We start from the raw sequence: 16,716 nt of genomic DNA on the forward strand, positions 1-16,716 counted from the left end.
GGTGTGACTGTATGCTGTAGTTTTACTCCCTGATAGCTCCATTCACTTCACCACAGGGTTACACTCGGAAATCAAGGAGTGCTAATGAAATCCATTCCCTTATTTTGAGACAGAGACAAGAGAAATGGCTACAAAGTAAAACTCAGTGTTTTTTCTATAGTGCCTTGTCTTTATTGCGGTCCACAAGAAGATGGTCACCCACAAAAGCGGCTTTTCAGAGGAGCATTCTAACTATTCAAGCAGAAGGCTTTATTCAGAGGGATCTTTAATTAGCAGTTGTAAAGAAATAGTGGTGTGGAAACTTGCACAAAACACACTCACTCAGGGTTATGATACTGAAAGCAAGGGAGGGACTTGAACAGGAACTTGAACAGTAGGGCAAAAAAAAGGAACGGGGTTAAGAGTAGGAAATTACTGATGAATTTTCAAGATGGCTTGGTTGAGCATTCACTGAAACTAATCTTTGTACAGCCTGCTTAGCCTTCCTAGCCCAGGCATTTTAAGTTGCACACTAGCAGGAAACAGTTTCCTGGCCTGCCTTGCATTTGCAAGTATTTGTTAAGTAGCATAACAGGTGCTTTGCTAATGGCTAAGAACTGCTAAACTTCAGTATCAGTGTTAGGTTCTGAACTGATAATTTGTTGTTTGTAAATAAGATGAGGTCTAAGACCTTACTGTGAATTTTCACTGGGCTGATGTTTGCTTGGCCATGTGGCTTTGTCATGTGTGTAGACCATACAGACCACAGAGCCTAAAACTCCCTGGGGGAAAAAAAAATAATCTTACACAAAGAGAAGATGGGTTTCACTGACTTCTTAACCCTCTCTTACATACCTAAGAACAACTTGTCACTGCATTCAGAGTAATTATAGTTGGCCACGTTAACAAAAAATTGCTTTTCTACCTGAGGAAGCCCGATCAAAAAAAACGTTTCAGAGTGCAGGAAGGGTCTTCTTCCTCATTGTGCTTCACAGATATCCCCAAATCTTACTCAACACATTGCTGTAACACAACAACTCTGCAGAAACATAAACTGGTCAGGTTTGAGCTGTGTTTTTTTCACGGGAGGAGGAAAATTAACTACATTTATAGAATTTTCTTCATGTTTTCATCCTTAAAACAGGAGGGAGTCCAGAGGATCTATAAAATAACCTGGAGGGTGATTTATGTGGGGAAGTTCAGAAAGCTGGTACCTCCCTGTGCTTTTCCCCCTTGCTGTTTTATTAAGAAATAGAGAAAACCGAAGGGAAAGCCAAAGACGATGACACCACTTGTGCGGGATGCGCTGCCCTCCTCAGGCAACCTGCCTTGAAAAGCTCGCTGCTGCCTTCAGAACAACCATTACAGCGGGAAAGGCGCCCCTCCAAGAAATAACATGAATTTATTTTACCTTGCCAAGACACGACTCGGGACAAAAAGCCGGCCAGCACTGCCACCAGGCCGGTGACGGCTCCTCGCCCCCTGTGAGGACACCTCTACCACAGGGCGGCGGCCTTTGCCGCTCCTCTCGCGGGCGCTAAAATGGCGGCGGGCCAGCCGCGGGGGGGGAGCTGCCCTCGCGCGGGCGCCCCCCCGCCCCCCCCGCAGGGCGCAGCCCGCGCCACCACGGCGGGCGCGCGGAGGGGGGGCTGTGGAGCTGCCAGGGGCGGCGGTCGCGGAGGGTGGTGGCCGTGGCAGCCGCCCCCGCCGCCCCCGCTCCCCCGCCCCTGTGAGCGCCGCTCGGAGCGGCGCCTCCGTCCTTGTGGTGCCGCAGCCACGGACGGGGAGCCTCTTGTGTGTCGGGAAAAGCGCCGCCGAGGCAGCGGTGCTTCACAGTTTGAACCCAGTGCCGTCTGAGAGTCGGTGACTGCGTTTGGCCTGGCCTCAGAAAACCGGTCGCTCCCCAGCCGCTCCCTTGCAGCAGTGAGGGGTTCGACCTGGCCTCAGGAGGGGCTTTGGTGACCCCGGTGGAGCTGCACAGGGACGTCGCTGGTGGGGCAGGTGGGAACGATGAGGTAAAAGTCACGTTAGGATGACTAAAGGGAGTGGGTGGCTTGGTGACGGTACTGAGGCCCTTCTTTTTTTACACCTGGTGGTGTGGCTGGTGTTGCTTTTTCATGCTTGAATGCAAATCTTCTCATGAGCAGGTAGAGCTGCGGGTAACGAATTGCATCACCGGTAAAGAGATGCGCTGCCTTTGCACAGCAATGCATCTCAGAGCCAGGAGAGGTCAGCTCTGTGCCCCTGTAAAAGATGCTGCCTTCAGGTTTTCCTCGGAGAGAAAGGTGAGCTTTGTATTTATGCTTGGAAAAATAATAAATAGGCCAGGGAGATGGCAAAAGGATTCCTCAACTGTTTCATTCGTGCCCCAGATATTTATCCTCCCAGCCCTTTATTACTTTTAATTTTTCTGGACTAGAAAAATCTGTAGCAGCTTTTACTTCAAAGTGCAGGGTAAAGCAAATAGTGTAATACCTTGGACAAAATTTGGACCAAACGCTCACCTTGATGAGAGCTGTTGTTATTCTGTACGTGTCCTCAGTTAACGCGAGGCATTTTGTCTCTTTGATATAATGCCTTAGCCTGCAGATACATCAGGAGAGGTGCTTATGGGGTGCAAAAGCTAGTATAACTTTTGTTTTTGTATCAGAGGAGCAGAGACAAGCTGAAATACAAGTGGCCACTTTCCCCCAGACTGCAGCCAGAATCAAACATGGTTTTGGACTTTTTGTTTTGGTTTTTGCCTCTTTCCTTCTTATTTATGGGGAGAAACTAATACGCCATATACAATCTAGTGTTGCAATGGCTTTCCCTTGCTGTCTTTTCTGCCTGTGATCTTGGGACCTTGGAAGGTAGTGGTGCACCTCAAATGGTATACGACTATACCCTGTGCATAACAGACAGAATCTTGAGGCACAGAAGAACCCTTATTTTGGACCTGAATTATCAGGCTAGTTGAGCCATATGAACTCAAGTTGTGCATGACACAAATGGTAAGATTTACTTGCAAAAGCACAGCCTTGCAACACTGGCAGCCACCTGCTCTTTTGCAGGCCAAAGGCCCCATGGGACTCACAAGAGACTGCAGCATGTCAGCAGACAGTCCTGCAGTCTTTTCTGGTGGACTCAGCACTTGAGGCTGCTGTAGCAAGAGATGGGAAAGTAGGAAATAGTTTTTATATCCCACTGAGCTCCATCAGATGGGATTACCGGCTGACATCTGCATCCCAACTCAATTGAGTCCAGCCAGCTGGCTGTCAGGCTGAGGTGTCCAACGTGGGCGACAGCCAGTTTGCATGGAAGATTTTGAAGCTCCTCATGTTGTTGCTGTTTCGCCTCCAGGCCTCATCTCTGATTTCTTGCCAGAGCAGGAAGCAAAGCTTCTTCTAGCCCAGTTTTGCAGACCCAAAGAATTCAGGTGAAGATTTCTGATTTTCTCCAGAACTTTGAACTGCCTGTCATGGATTCTGGTGAAGCTACCATTAATGAAAGCTACAGGTATAAATCAAAGATGTGATTCAGAGAGTCAAGTTCTCATTTTGATGCAGTGTAAAGCATCTGTTGTGAATTCAGCACATGTAACCTCTCACTGATGCTAAAAGAAATTAAGTATGTGAAATGGAGAGGGCATGCCACATACATGAACTGAGCAAGCCAACTTATAGTCTCAGTTACACTGATGTAAATGTAAGGTAGTTCATTAACTTTTAGTGGTGTTAGGTTTATACCACTGATATACTCATTTAGTCTACTTTAATAATATATATAAAAATGTGTTTCCATTTCTTGTTAGTGGTTGATCTGAGGCTTGGGAAGCCACCACGTGAGTTTACAGAGCAATCACTACTAATCCACAGAGTGGTGCTGTTGTATTTTGGATGTACTGCAACAGAGTACAGACGTTTCTTTAGTCTGTTTAATTTAGCTAAGCTTTTGTCCAGGTGGCATTGTAACTAAGGACAGAATTTAAACAAAATACTTCACATTTCTTTTCCAGGCATTTAGCCTCTGAACAATAAGGGTTCTGTCCTAATTGCAATTTCATGTATCTGGATTAGTTTTCATGTTTTTCAACTGTGCTCTTGTCATTGTTTGCTATAAGTGAGTATTAGTGTTCTTTGACCTGGTTCAGGATGGGAGAGGGATGTCTGTCCTTCTCAGGTCTTTTGTCCCTCAGCGTATGAGGTAGTGTGGCCACAGATGACAGCTGTGGACTATGCCATATAGCAGGGCTTCCCTCAGTGTGAGGCTTAGGATACAGGAGAGCCTAAGTGCAGGAGCCAGGGTAACACCTCTTGCTCACCAAGTAGTGTGTGATAGTCACAGGTGTCCTCTACTATATGCCTGAGTAGAAACAACACAGTTGATACTGGGTCAGACTTCTCTACCTTATGCCACCACACGCTCTTGTCTACATTACTCCATGACAGTTTAACTCTGAGAAGAGACTATTTTGATTCCCATGCCCATAAACTCGTAGCCTTTCTGAGGTGATTGCCAGCGACTCCTATCTATACCATTTTGTGCCACTAAATAAATTGGTCTTACTCTATTAGAATTTACTGCAGTCTTGGTTATTGTGGAGAATTAGGCTACTTTTATCTGAATTGTTTATTCATCAGCTACAGGTCACAAAAGTCAGGTTCTTAACTTCTCAGACAAATCATCCCTTGCAGGCCTTTTTGCGCTTTCCTGAATTCTCTCTTCTGTCTTCTTTGACTCCTTGACTGTCGTGCCAAAAAAGCGGGAACTAACTGCTGCTTCACAAAATGATAGGTCTCTTGATTTTTTTTTTTGAGCCTCACTGGTGATCTAGCTTGAATCTTGCCTAGTTACAAAATAACAGAGGAAGTGGAGATATTTTATCTTAGCTATAAGGTACGATTTCAGACAGTTTGGATTTGAGATCTCAATTGATGTGGCCAGCCCTATGGGAATGGCTTTGACCTGGTTTCTAACCAGTGCTCCCTTGGATAGTTTAAAATAATTAGAAGATATTTGTGTAAATGTACTCTGATGGATACATAATATATTATGCTGGGGAAAAATAATTGCAATTCTACGAAGGATAAAGGATGAAATGAGACTAGCTCTGCTAAGAACAGAGATAGTTTATCCTTGTTTGAGAAATCAAGAGCAGATTCTGTACAGAGAATCTATATTGTTTCACAGGAGAATTGTCTTGTTTAATGTCTGCATGTGCAGCTTTAATACATAAGAGGCTTTCAGGGTATATTGCAAAACATTGATGAAAATAGAACACATTGCTAATAGAACACTTGGTTAATGTGGATGATGGTCTGGTAATCTCTTATCTCTGCATGCAGCATATACAAGGCTTAATTCATAAAGGCTGATTCTGTCATTCTTTCTCTGCTTAAACTTATTTTAATATATACTTCCATATCCAATTCTTGACCGTTTTACCTATGTAGCTTAAAGTGTGTGTCACAGATTTATTACAACACGCATTACACAAATTTTGTCAGCAGCAAGTTGTGAAAAAGCTTTATTTTGAACAGTAGTTTCTTTAGCTACATGCTCGCAAGATGCCTGCCACTGCTCCGTGAGATGCTGTTTTCAGTTGCCAAAAAGTTCACAGCTTTCAGAGGAAACATTTTCCATGTTATGTATCTGCTTTGGGCTGATATGTATCTATACAGTTTAAGCTCAAATAGTTCTGCCATTTCTGGGAACGTGTACAGGAAGATAAACAAATTCTTTGTTGTTGTTGAGAAGACCTGTGTGCTTTGTAGAAAAGTTTTTGATGTGATGGGGAGATTGCTCTTTTGCCAGCTGGTGCTTTTTCTAGCCTGCACAAACATACCTCTGTCTGGCCAGGCTGCAACTTTTGAAAAACTTGATTTGTAGGTGCTCAGTAAAAGATTTTCCAGAGCACAGAGATAGATTTAGCCTAGATATCTTGCTTGTAGGATGCTACATCCTCTCTCACTCCTTTCCAGCTGCCCTGTACACCAGTCCCACAGAATGGCAGGGAATACTTATTTCAGGATGAGCATTTTTCAGTATTTGTTCCCACTGTGTATGTGGAGGGCCTCTTCCAGGTTAGGTATTAGAAGAGGTGGTAGACTGGGGCAGGGACAACCCTCACCACTGTTTGAGAAAGGGAGAGCTTCAAGGCAAAGCAGCATAAAGAGCTTGTTAACCACTTGCCCAGGTAGAAAATGCTTCCTACCAGAACTTGCAGTAGAATGTGGGACTTCCAGTCAGCATCTTCCTCCACAGCCAGGAAACAGCTTTGAAATCCACTGGCAAAATATGTTTCATATTTTCCTTCACTGACTAATCCAGTTTAAGGTTAACAATTCACATGAATAAGCAAGTGCTCATTTAGCTCAAACTAAGTATCTGTATAGCCTGGAATTTCTGCTTTTTCAGTAAAAAAGTAAAGTTAATAACATTAAAATAAATTTAATGCTCTGAAGTTAAGCACTCCAGATTTGTGATGTGAAGTCATTAGTCTCCTTGCCTTATTTCCTATGAGTCCTCCAGATTCTATAACAAATAATCCAGGGATTCTGGAGACAGCAGTGTTATTTACTGGATAGCTTTCCTACACTCTCAGACTGTCTGCTCTCCACAAGCATTTTGCAGAGGCTGTTTGGAAAAATAGGACGTACTCATGTACTTAAAAACAGCAGGATAGCATATGCACAAAGGGGCCAAGTTTCAACAACCATAGTATTCTTAGCTCCTAACTGAAGTTTTAGACTGCACAGTGATTTTGCTTAGCTTAATACAGCTTCAGAAAGGGAGAAGCTGTAAGATTAACTGAAGAAACCAAAACACTGAAACAGGATAAATCTTACCTTGTTTGAAGAGAAAGTAAGCCAAGTATCAGAGCCTTCTTAGCTGGGGAAATGGTGAGATTTGAACAGTTTTCTGCCTTTAAATGTTTATTCAGTTTCCTGTAAGTTCCATTTTGTTTTCTTTTTCCCTTGGTTGCATATCATGAACTCAACAGTTGCAATTTTACAGAAAGTTAAGGACCAAATTGTTTGTAAGTACTTAAGTTTAGGAAATGGCCAGTGCAAAAAAGCGTGCATCTGTTTCAAGTGACAACAAGGCATTTGGCACTGACCAGTTCCTGGAGGTTTGGGGCTACAGTTTTTGCAGACACAACTCCATTGACTCCCCTGAATAAGCCAAATACACTCCAACTGTTTTTACTTGCTTTCCCTTCATGATGGAATTTGGCGTGCCTGTGTCTCTGTTCCTGTGGGGCTCTGACACATACTGGTGCGAAGCCCAAGGATTGCAGGTGTAGAGTGTTGTACATAATATGCAGGGTTAAACAGTGACAGCAATTCTCTGTAAGCTGTTACATTTCTTAATTTTATGGTCATCTCTTGAATTGGGTAAATATATCTGTGATTGTGTTCCATGTAGCCTTTTAACAAAGACGTAAAGAAAGAACTATTTTCTGGCCTTTTAAGCATTCCCACTTTCCCATTCCTAAACACTACTCGGAATCAGTGAGAGTATCTTTGGAACCATTTAATCTATGCAGCAATTAGGCTTTGTTATTAGTGAATGGCTAAATTTACATGCCCACCAGCATTCTTTTTAACACTGGTAGCCTGAATTAGAGAAAGCCTGATAGTTCTGCAATGTAAAACTCATGGTTTAGTGTCCCCCTTCTAAAGAAAAAGGCCCCATGGCCTCTTCTTCCTTGTGCGCCTTTTCTGTCTGCATGTTAGCCAGGTGACATTTGTTTGAAAACAGAGTCCTTTGGGGAAAATTCCCATTTTTGCATAGGACAGGACAGCAAATAAGGAAGTGGCTGGAGATCAGTCTGTTTTGCTTCACTGTTTTTCACAAATTGTTAATTCTTTTTTTGGATGATTTTGCATAAGTATTAACATTTGCTGTGGAAATTTAGTGAGCTTGTCTGAGGATAAAGGGCAATACTCTGTATGTTCTGCTTTGTTGCTTTTTTTGCAGAAGAATGTGCCCAGTTACGTATCGGGTAGATTCACCTATGAGACTGTCTCATGGTACCCGTTGCATTTCCCTGTGGCAGTCTGGACCTTCTCTACTTTGGATTTGTAATAAAGGCAGGTGGTGTCACTGTCACACACTCTTTCTCAGGTCTCTTCCGGGACAGAGGAAGTAACCTTGGAGGTGCACTGGGGAAACAGTGATGTAGTGCAATTTAATTTTCTTGAAGGCAGAGGCCTTTTGTTTCAATGGAGGTAGAAATGGCTCTGAAAACATCTAGAGGGGAATTGGGATAGGATTTGGTTTCTGAAGAATGTGTGAAGACATGCAGTTGCTTTCAGAAGGTAATGGGCTTTCTGAGAAAGCAGTATTTCAGGATTGTGTTTGTTTTGTCTGGCTGGGTTAAGAACTTGATGCCTAAAAGGGGAAAAGGAAGAAGTATTCAACAGGAGCTCAGCTGAAGGATGCATGAGGATAAAGGAAGTCATGCAGAGGAGATGCAGTCAATAACTTTTTTTTTTTTTTTGGTGACAAATTAATATGCTCTTACACTTACTGGGATCCCACCTTCTCCTTGCCAATTGCCAGGACTTGTGTGTGGGCTCTTTCCATGCTGTCAGTTACCATACTTCATTAATGACCCTTAAGAGTCTAACATTAACACCTGTTTGTGGTAATTTCCTGTCACTGTTTACTCTCCCAGATGGTACAAATACAATATGCCCAGTGTGTTAGGCATTTGTCAGTAATATACTCTTTGCCAGCTAAATGCCATTCATTTTGAATTTGACAGTCATTTCATAGCCTGAAGAGTCTGTCCTCTAAGTCAAAAGCAGAAATCGTAGACAGATTTTAGATTCTCACAGTAAATAGGAAAGAAAGAGCCCAATTGTTTGTCCTTCGTCGTACAGTTTATTTTCTTGTACCAAAAGGGTAGAACTGAGGAAAAGCAGCAACTTAAAATCTAAATGAGTGCATAAGACTGAGACGGGTGGCTGCAGTGCAGTTGGATAGGGTGCACTCATGTGATCCTGAACCTGTTATTTCATGAACAGAAGAAAATATGTGACTTTGTTCTGATGACTGAAAGCCACAGATATTGGAAGATTTTGCTGCAGAGAAGAATGTGGTTTCCACATCTTGAATTAAGTCTTGCTGTTGCCTTGGGAAGATATTTAAAGAAGCAACCAGAAGGCTGATAAACAGTGTTTCTGGAGTGCTCTGAGAAGTCATCCAACACTGGCCAAAATATTCTGTGTGTCATGCATGGCTTTGATTTCCAGCTCTCCTGGAGCAGGGAACATTTTTTTTTTTTTTCTAGCACTGTAATGTACCATGTCCATTTCCACTTCTAGGAAAATGTTTTATATTGATACCAATAAGAAAACCATATTGATGCCAACTATCTTGGCTTTATCAGAAATAAAAAAAGTTACAGACACACGCATGTGTGAATTTTGAGCCCAATAGGCAAAAGTCTAAAAGATGATTAAGTGAATACCTCTGCTAACCCATAGACCAGTTGTTCACTACAATCATTACTATCTAAATTGCTACATTCTGCACAGGAAAGGTCAAATCGGGTGCTCATGCCAACGGAGAGCATATAGACACATTCTTCCAGGTCAGATGGTGTTATTTAGAGGCTGAATCCCTGACAGCTGTGCCTCAATAACAGAGATGGTGGTAAAGCATTTATCTCTTTTCCACACAGGCAAATATCCAAAGCTCATTATTTTACAGGACCAAGCAAAACAAAGCCCTTGTGGAGCTGTGAATGCATTCAATTATTGTTGAGGTCTTTAACATGGTGCATGTCTGGCTGTTGTGTGTGTGTATAAATGCTAAAGTCAATTAAGAATGCAAGCCATTTTTTAGCTAAATAATCAGGACAATTTAAGAGGCAGATTTTGAGTACTGTTTCTTTGCTCATAAAACCTTACACATCTGAGCGAATATAATCTTACTCACTCATCAGCTTCTGCCAGGAGATGATGGATAATTTGTCAGTAATCCCCTCAAACCTGGACACTGGGTTCTTGTAAGTAAAAAAGTTCTGAGAGGAGATAAAGAGCAAGGCAAAATCTGCAGCTTGAGAAAAGCCACTGAGGAGTCAGCAACTGAGAGATCAATGAGAGGCCATCTCCCCCCCAGGCTATTAGAGCAGAGAAGGTTTTTTAATACAAGGAATCTATATCACAAATAGGTAATAGTCCATTTTACATTTCAGTGCTGCACCAACATTATCCCCAACATGCTGGGGAAGGTAGCTTATGAGTAAGGGGACCCAACTGAGCAACCATTGCCTTTGTTCTCTTTGTCATATTGGAGTCTCATATCTTGGAAACAATCTTCAGGCTTTTGTGGATGTGGAATATGGCTGCAGTATGCCATGGAGCAAACTTATGATTAAAGATTTTACTGTAGGTCTTACCAGCCTTGATATCCAAAACTTCTGTCAGTTTGTGTGAAAAGCAACCCCTTCCTTTTTTTTTTTTTTTTTTTTTTTGGTTTTATGTGTTGGCAAAGTCATGCATTGCAACACTGTAGTGGCCACAGTGCACTGCTTAAGAAGATGAAAGGAGTCAAAAAGACAAAGAGAGACAGAAAAGCTCGGGGGTATCTGGCTTCAATGGTAATGATTATGATCTGAAGCTTCTTTTGTTCCCTGCATCCCTCCCTTTGATGCCCTTCAGTGAGGTGGGTATGATAAGAGAGATTACCTCTAAATTCAGATAGTTTTTGCATGCTGTTTTATGTGTGCTTCTACAATCATCACTGGATACCTTTAACAACAATGGGCAGCAAAGAGCAGGGAGGAGATAAAAACACACCTAGGACATGCTTTGGGTTTTGGAATTGCCAAACAGCTGACTCAAGAGTTGACTTTTTCAATCCAGACAGCCAGTAAAGGCTGGTTTATTTTGGAAGTGGCCTTCTTCTTCACTGTAACTCCCCACTGATAACTGAGGTTTAGTTTCCAATATCAGAAGATGTTTGTTTTTCTGGTTGTATGGTAAAGAGCAAGACTGAGTTTTGAGGCCCAGGCTCAGATTCAAAGGGTCAGAGTGGCTCCCTATGTATGAAGAAGCTGAGGTTTCTAGCATTGCTGGAGGGGGCTGTGCAGTCCAGAGCAAGCCTCCCTCATCACAAATGTTGGGTACCAACTACTAGAACATATTTAATGCTCTTGAAAGCTTTGTTCAGTATGGGACTTAAAAACTGGAATCCTTCAGCAGTGCCTGGGCCACAAATTCTCTGAACAGCTCAAGGATGGTTTCTGCAGTACTGGCAGCCCTGCAAGCTCAAGCAGGGTGCTGGAGAGCCTGCTGTGTTCTTTCTACCTCCTTTATCACTATCAGTCATAAAAACTAAGTAGTTGGGAATTAGATGACAATTTAAGTGCTGATAAATATTGAGGAATAATGGAATATGTCTGGCTTCTCTTAAAACTGTGATGAGATGGCTGAGATAACAGGATTAAGTGTGTATTTGCATGTGTGTGTATGTATATGTATTCACAAAACAACAGGACTAAAAGTATAGGCGGAAATAAATGCATTTGTGAGAGATATTTCTCTCTTTTCAACTTGCGTTAGCATTTAGAAGTGCTTACAGAACGACCTTTACAGGTGTGCTTGATCAATCTGTTCTCTACCTCAAACAAATCTCTTACCTGACTTTGGAAAAAGTACACCAAATCTCATAGGGGCACAGAGCCTGAGCAGAAAAATTTGGAACCATGTCTGCTATTCATTCTTTTGAGCAATATTCATAGAGAGCTATGGAAACTGTGTGGGATTCTAAATCTTCCTCTACAAGTTGACCAACAAATAATAAATGAGACATTCTTGTGTCAATAGTGGAGAGCTCGCTCTCTCTGTCTCTCAGGCATGCTGTTGTCAATGTGTGCTCAGGGCAGTCTGCATGACAGTTGTTAATATTAGGAAGAAAGCTCAGAGCACTGTCTGTAGTCTTGGGCAGATGGAGCATCCTAAAAGATGCTTTACTTCAGTCCAGGCAGTATTTAGCCTGGACATTAGTTTGTGAGCTTAGTGTCAAGAACACATCTCAATACAGAACTAGAATTTTCCAGATGTCAAAGCCCATTTGCACAAGTTTGAATCCTTTTTATTTTTAAACACTGCTCCATTGCTTTCTTGCTCTATATGATACCTTTTTTATTGGCAGCAAATGTGATCACTTTGAATACACTGTTATATATAGTTTTAATTACGTCTTTGTACTTTGATTTATGTGAATAACACGTTCAGCATGATCCTGTGTCACAGACTATCATCAAAATAGATTTCCCTCTAGAGAGTCTTTGGCTTGGCTATAACAACAGATATTTTTTCTCAAAAATATTAAGGAGATTCATTAAAGACAAGGCTAGAAAGGAGAGAGAAGTTCCTCAGTTTTCAGTGCAGGTAGACCACTAAAAGTTTCGGAGTAGGTTTCTCTTAATACTGATGAAGGTTTAATTCTTGAACAAGAATTGCTATTCTGTCTGACTCTAAAAGAACTTGCATTACTGTTCCTGAGCCATATGCTGTCTTTACAGCCTGTATGCGCTTTTGTGTATGTGTATACCTGCTGCTACCAAATTGCACTGCCCCAAAAGCAGCCTATACTCTATAGCAGTATATGCTATGAAATTCAGGTGGAACATTCCCAGCTACTGGGAGGTTGCTTCTGGTCAGAGAGTGTTCCTTGCCATGGATTTGGCCTATTCCAGCTAGTGGTGGCCACAGGCTGTTCCTGAACACAGCTCAGCAACTCAAAAGGCCTAGGCCTAGGGACCGTTTCCACCAGACTGCATATGTACTTGAATTCTGCAGAATTGGGCTGTTCTGTTCCCGTTCAGTGCCTGGGAATGGCACTGGGTGTGTACAATTTAGCCCAAAATGATACATTCACAGTCAGGCTCGATACGACTAACTGCCCCTATACGTGAAGAGGTAAGAGCCTTATGACTGCTGTTAATTGTAATCATAACTTTGTCTGCCACGGTATGTCCCTGATACTCCTTTTTCCCATATTCAAATGCACAAACCAGGGGAAGACTCCTAAGGAAGACAAGGGTTGTTTTTGCCTGGGCTGCAGCATTGTTCTGTACCTTGGCTGTTCACAGAGCATTTCCGAGCATAAGCAGCTCGTTCAGGTGCAGGCTGCACACTGCACTTGTGCATTTGGAGTTAACCCAACCTGCCTATTCTGGCATTGTGATACAGAATAAAGAAAAGGCAACCCATGTCATTATACAGAATATCAACTATTGCCAGCAGCGTCAGCTGAATATCCAACATTGACCAGATTTCTGAAGGGCTGAACACCTGATAAGCCCTTTTTTATGTAAATGCCTGCTAGTGGACTCTCAGGCCTTTCAGGCTGTAAATTTGGTTCCTCAGACCTGGTCTTTGTGCATCTGTTTTTGAAAATCTGTGTTTTCTGGGTGTGGTTTGTTTAAAATAAAACGCTTTTCTTCCTTAAGATGCTTCCTAGAGCTGTGGGGTAACCCTCCTTTTTCTGCTTTCTGCCTGGAATTTATCTGAGATTACAGCCTAGAGAAGGTCTTTAGTAGGGCTGCTCATGCCAAGGAAATGATTAATAAAGGGCTGATAAATTCTTTACAAAGACCTGATCCCTGTAGATCACAGGGTGACTGTCTTCATAGGCATGATGGTGTACTCAGGAGTCATGGTAGAGACAACTGCCTTCTTTATCCATCCTTTTCTTCTCTGAAATCTTCAAGACTTCATACTGCTGTTAATCTCTTGTTAGTCAGAATTATAACTTTCAAGTTATTACTGCCCTTGTTGGTGAGATCTTCCCAGGCATTATTGAACTGGGTTTTGGGATGGACAAGGAAATAGGCACTAACATCTTGCCTGCATCTCTGTTTTAGCTGGTTCTGTAAAGTCTCAGTGCATGGAGTTAACCAGTGTCCCCATCAAAGTGTTTTATCTCCAAAACTTTCTCACCTACACAAGATTCTTCACTGGTGAATCTCAGGTATCTCAGACATGACTGAGATTGGAAAAAACATTCCTCAATAAAGGAAATAATCACCTTAACTACAAAAGAACTAGTGCCTCCTTATACCATTTACAAGTTTTTCCGTGCCAAAGCTCCATGAAGATTTCAAAGAGAAACAGACCTTTTTCACAGAGACATCTTCTGTCCAAAAATGAAGTTAAACAATGAGACCTTTTAAAATGAATTGGTATTCACTGAAATTAATTTATTCCCTTGGGAGAAAGGCCAATCAGCTAAAGGACTTTTTTTGTCTGTATGTAAAAATGAAGATAGTAAAGTCTAATTTGCTTTGCAGGAATGATGTTGGCGTATAAATCTGATGTGCCTTTAATTATCCCTGTGGGTATTTTTTCTGTTATTTTGCGAGTGAAATTTGTCATCTGGTGTGTTGTTCTTCTTGATACTTGCTTAAAAATAATCTAAGAGATATGGAAACTGTGGTATAAATTATTCTTCGTTTTCGCACAACTGAACTGAATAACTTTTAGTATAGATTGGTATTTTTTCTGCCTTCTTTCCTATTAAAACTCAATGTTAAATAGCTGTTTGACTTGCCTGCGTGGTGCTTCTACTTCATTTCAAGACACTTAATCTGTGTTTAGTTATTCCTAGGGAAGGAAGGCATTTTTTCCTGAAATCTGTAGGAACAGACTTATGCCATTTTTTGATGTAAGACAATTTATACAAGTTGTGGATTTGCTGTAGTGGGGAGGGTTTTGTTATTATGATATTTGGTCCATAGCTTGTTTTTAGGTTATTCAGCATTCTGTACTCATTATTTTTTTATGGTGGGTCTGGTGCTTTTTTGAGGCATTTTTTCATCCAGTGCTTTGAATATTTTATCTTGACTGAAATTTCTCATTCCACCCCCATATTCTGATTTCCTTCTTCACTGATTTTTTGGCTCTGATAGCATTTCGACATAGGGTTTTTTTTCTCTTCCTTTTTAGGTTTCTCTGTTTTTCTTCAAAATTCCAGCTTCCCATTTGGTATGCTTTAATATTTCTCTGTTTCATTCCCTCCATGTACTGCGGGTTTTGGTTTTTTTTTTTATTTACTTGTGAAAACTTTAGAAGATATTAAGATCTTAACCATCTTTTTGTCCATTTTCCAGATGGTCTGTAGTGACTCTGAAAGTTATGTTGGAGTTAACACATGCCCTGCAAAAACAGACATTTGAAGCTTGCTCATTTCTCTTTAGATGGAACATCTTTCACTGGCTATTTATATTTTTCAGTTTATATTTGCATTCACAAACTCCAATTTTGTTGAAGTTCAGCAGTTCATCCTGCAAGACATGCTACAAGCATTTAATTTCTTATCACAAAAGCTGTGTGTAATGATTTCATAGTTTTTATTGAAAAAATAAGTTATTACTTTTTTTTTGTGTTGCAGTAGGGAGTAAGCTAAATGACAGACACATGACACATGGTTCACAGGACAAAGTCTTCTTTTGTGTCCCTTCTGGACTGATAATCCATCATGGCTAGTATTTAATTATTTCTGTGCAAAGATGTAAGTGGCTTCACTGTCTGAAATGCAGGCTTGGGAGTACTGTGTTTCTGATGAAAGAGATTTTGGACCAAATTTGACCTGTTTGGACTTTTTAATGGTTATGGGGGGGTGTTAATTGCAAAAAGACATACAGTATGTTCTGTGAAGAGTCTTTTCTTTCCACATGACCTGCTCATCTATAAATAAGAAGATTAAATAAATTACAGGGAAGCGAATCTTTGAGATCTGTAGGATTAGAAGAAGATTGGCCATCGACTTCAAAGAGAACTAAGTGCTTTTGAACGTCTTGCCTTTGACATTATTTTTGTGAATGTTTGCATAGCTGGACAATGGTCAATATGCTATAAATCTCTGACAGCAGAGACTGACCCAAATTCTATTCCTTTCTGAGGGGACGTTCACAGATTTAATTTTATTAGCAGAGAAGCTAGATTCCGTTCTCTGAACTAAGTCTATCAAGGTCTGGAAAACCTTGTGAAATGTTTGTAATTTTCCAGAAGTAATTTTAGAAAGCTATATTGGAAACCATTATAAACTATTAAAAAAAAATGACGATTCAGAGATGTCTGTTGTGGCTTAACCCAGAACTATTTGAGACACCATAGCTCCAGTGATTAGGTTTTGTGTAAACTTTTGTGCTGTTTAGTGGCTGATGACTCCTCTTGGCTTGTATTTTACTGAATTTTTAACCTCTGCACTACACTGGCAAAGGGAATGGTTATTTCTCCATTAATCATTGCCTAACAGTGAAAAGGCCATCTGGGCATTTGGAAATGACACAGTAAATTCTTGACCCTCACAGCAGAGCTCCCAGGGACTTTAGAGGTGCCATGGCCATGCAGATGAATCAACTCCTATACTGTAGGGCAGCATCTCGATGTGGACTCAATACTTACAACACCCAAGATGACTGTCATTCTGCTGTGACTATCAGCATCTGCTCTGTGGCCGCTACCCAGGCATTGGCTCTAGAGAGAGAGAGTTCTTCCTCTTACTTTGGCCCTTTTTACCCGGTACAAGTGGTACATCATTAGAGCTTCTCCCTGTTATCTTCATCACACAGAAACTGTTCATTTGACAATGAAATACTGCCTTCTGGAGCACAAGGAAAACTCCAGATGAGTGGAAAAATTCTTCCTCTTCCTGCATGTGAGGTCTGAAAAGCACCTAGCACTGAGACCATGTTCCAGAACGGGGATTGGTATTCAGTTAATTTGCTGC

The 16,716-nt window shown here is 41.4% G+C and overlaps 1 long non-coding RNA gene across 2 annotated transcripts in view; it reads left to right on the top strand.

Moving 5' to 3' along the window:
* Positions 1-1,714: 1,714 nt before the first annotated feature.
* The window catches only part of LOC119141882, a 59,075-nt gene continuing 44,073 nt past the window's right edge, over positions 1,715-16,716 (top strand). For both annotated transcript variants that reach the window (XR_005102072.1, XR_005102071.1), the window contains exon 1: positions 1,715-1,994. This is a non-coding gene — a long non-coding RNA (uncharacterized LOC119141882). The remainder of the gene's footprint in view (positions 1,995-16,716) is intronic.

This window comes from Falco rusticolus, chromosome Z (assembly GCF_015220075.1).
Source record: "Falco rusticolus isolate bFalRus1 chromosome Z, bFalRus1.pri, whole genome shotgun sequence".
Lineage (NCBI taxonomy): Eukaryota > Metazoa > Chordata > Aves > Falconiformes > Falconidae > Falco > Falco rusticolus.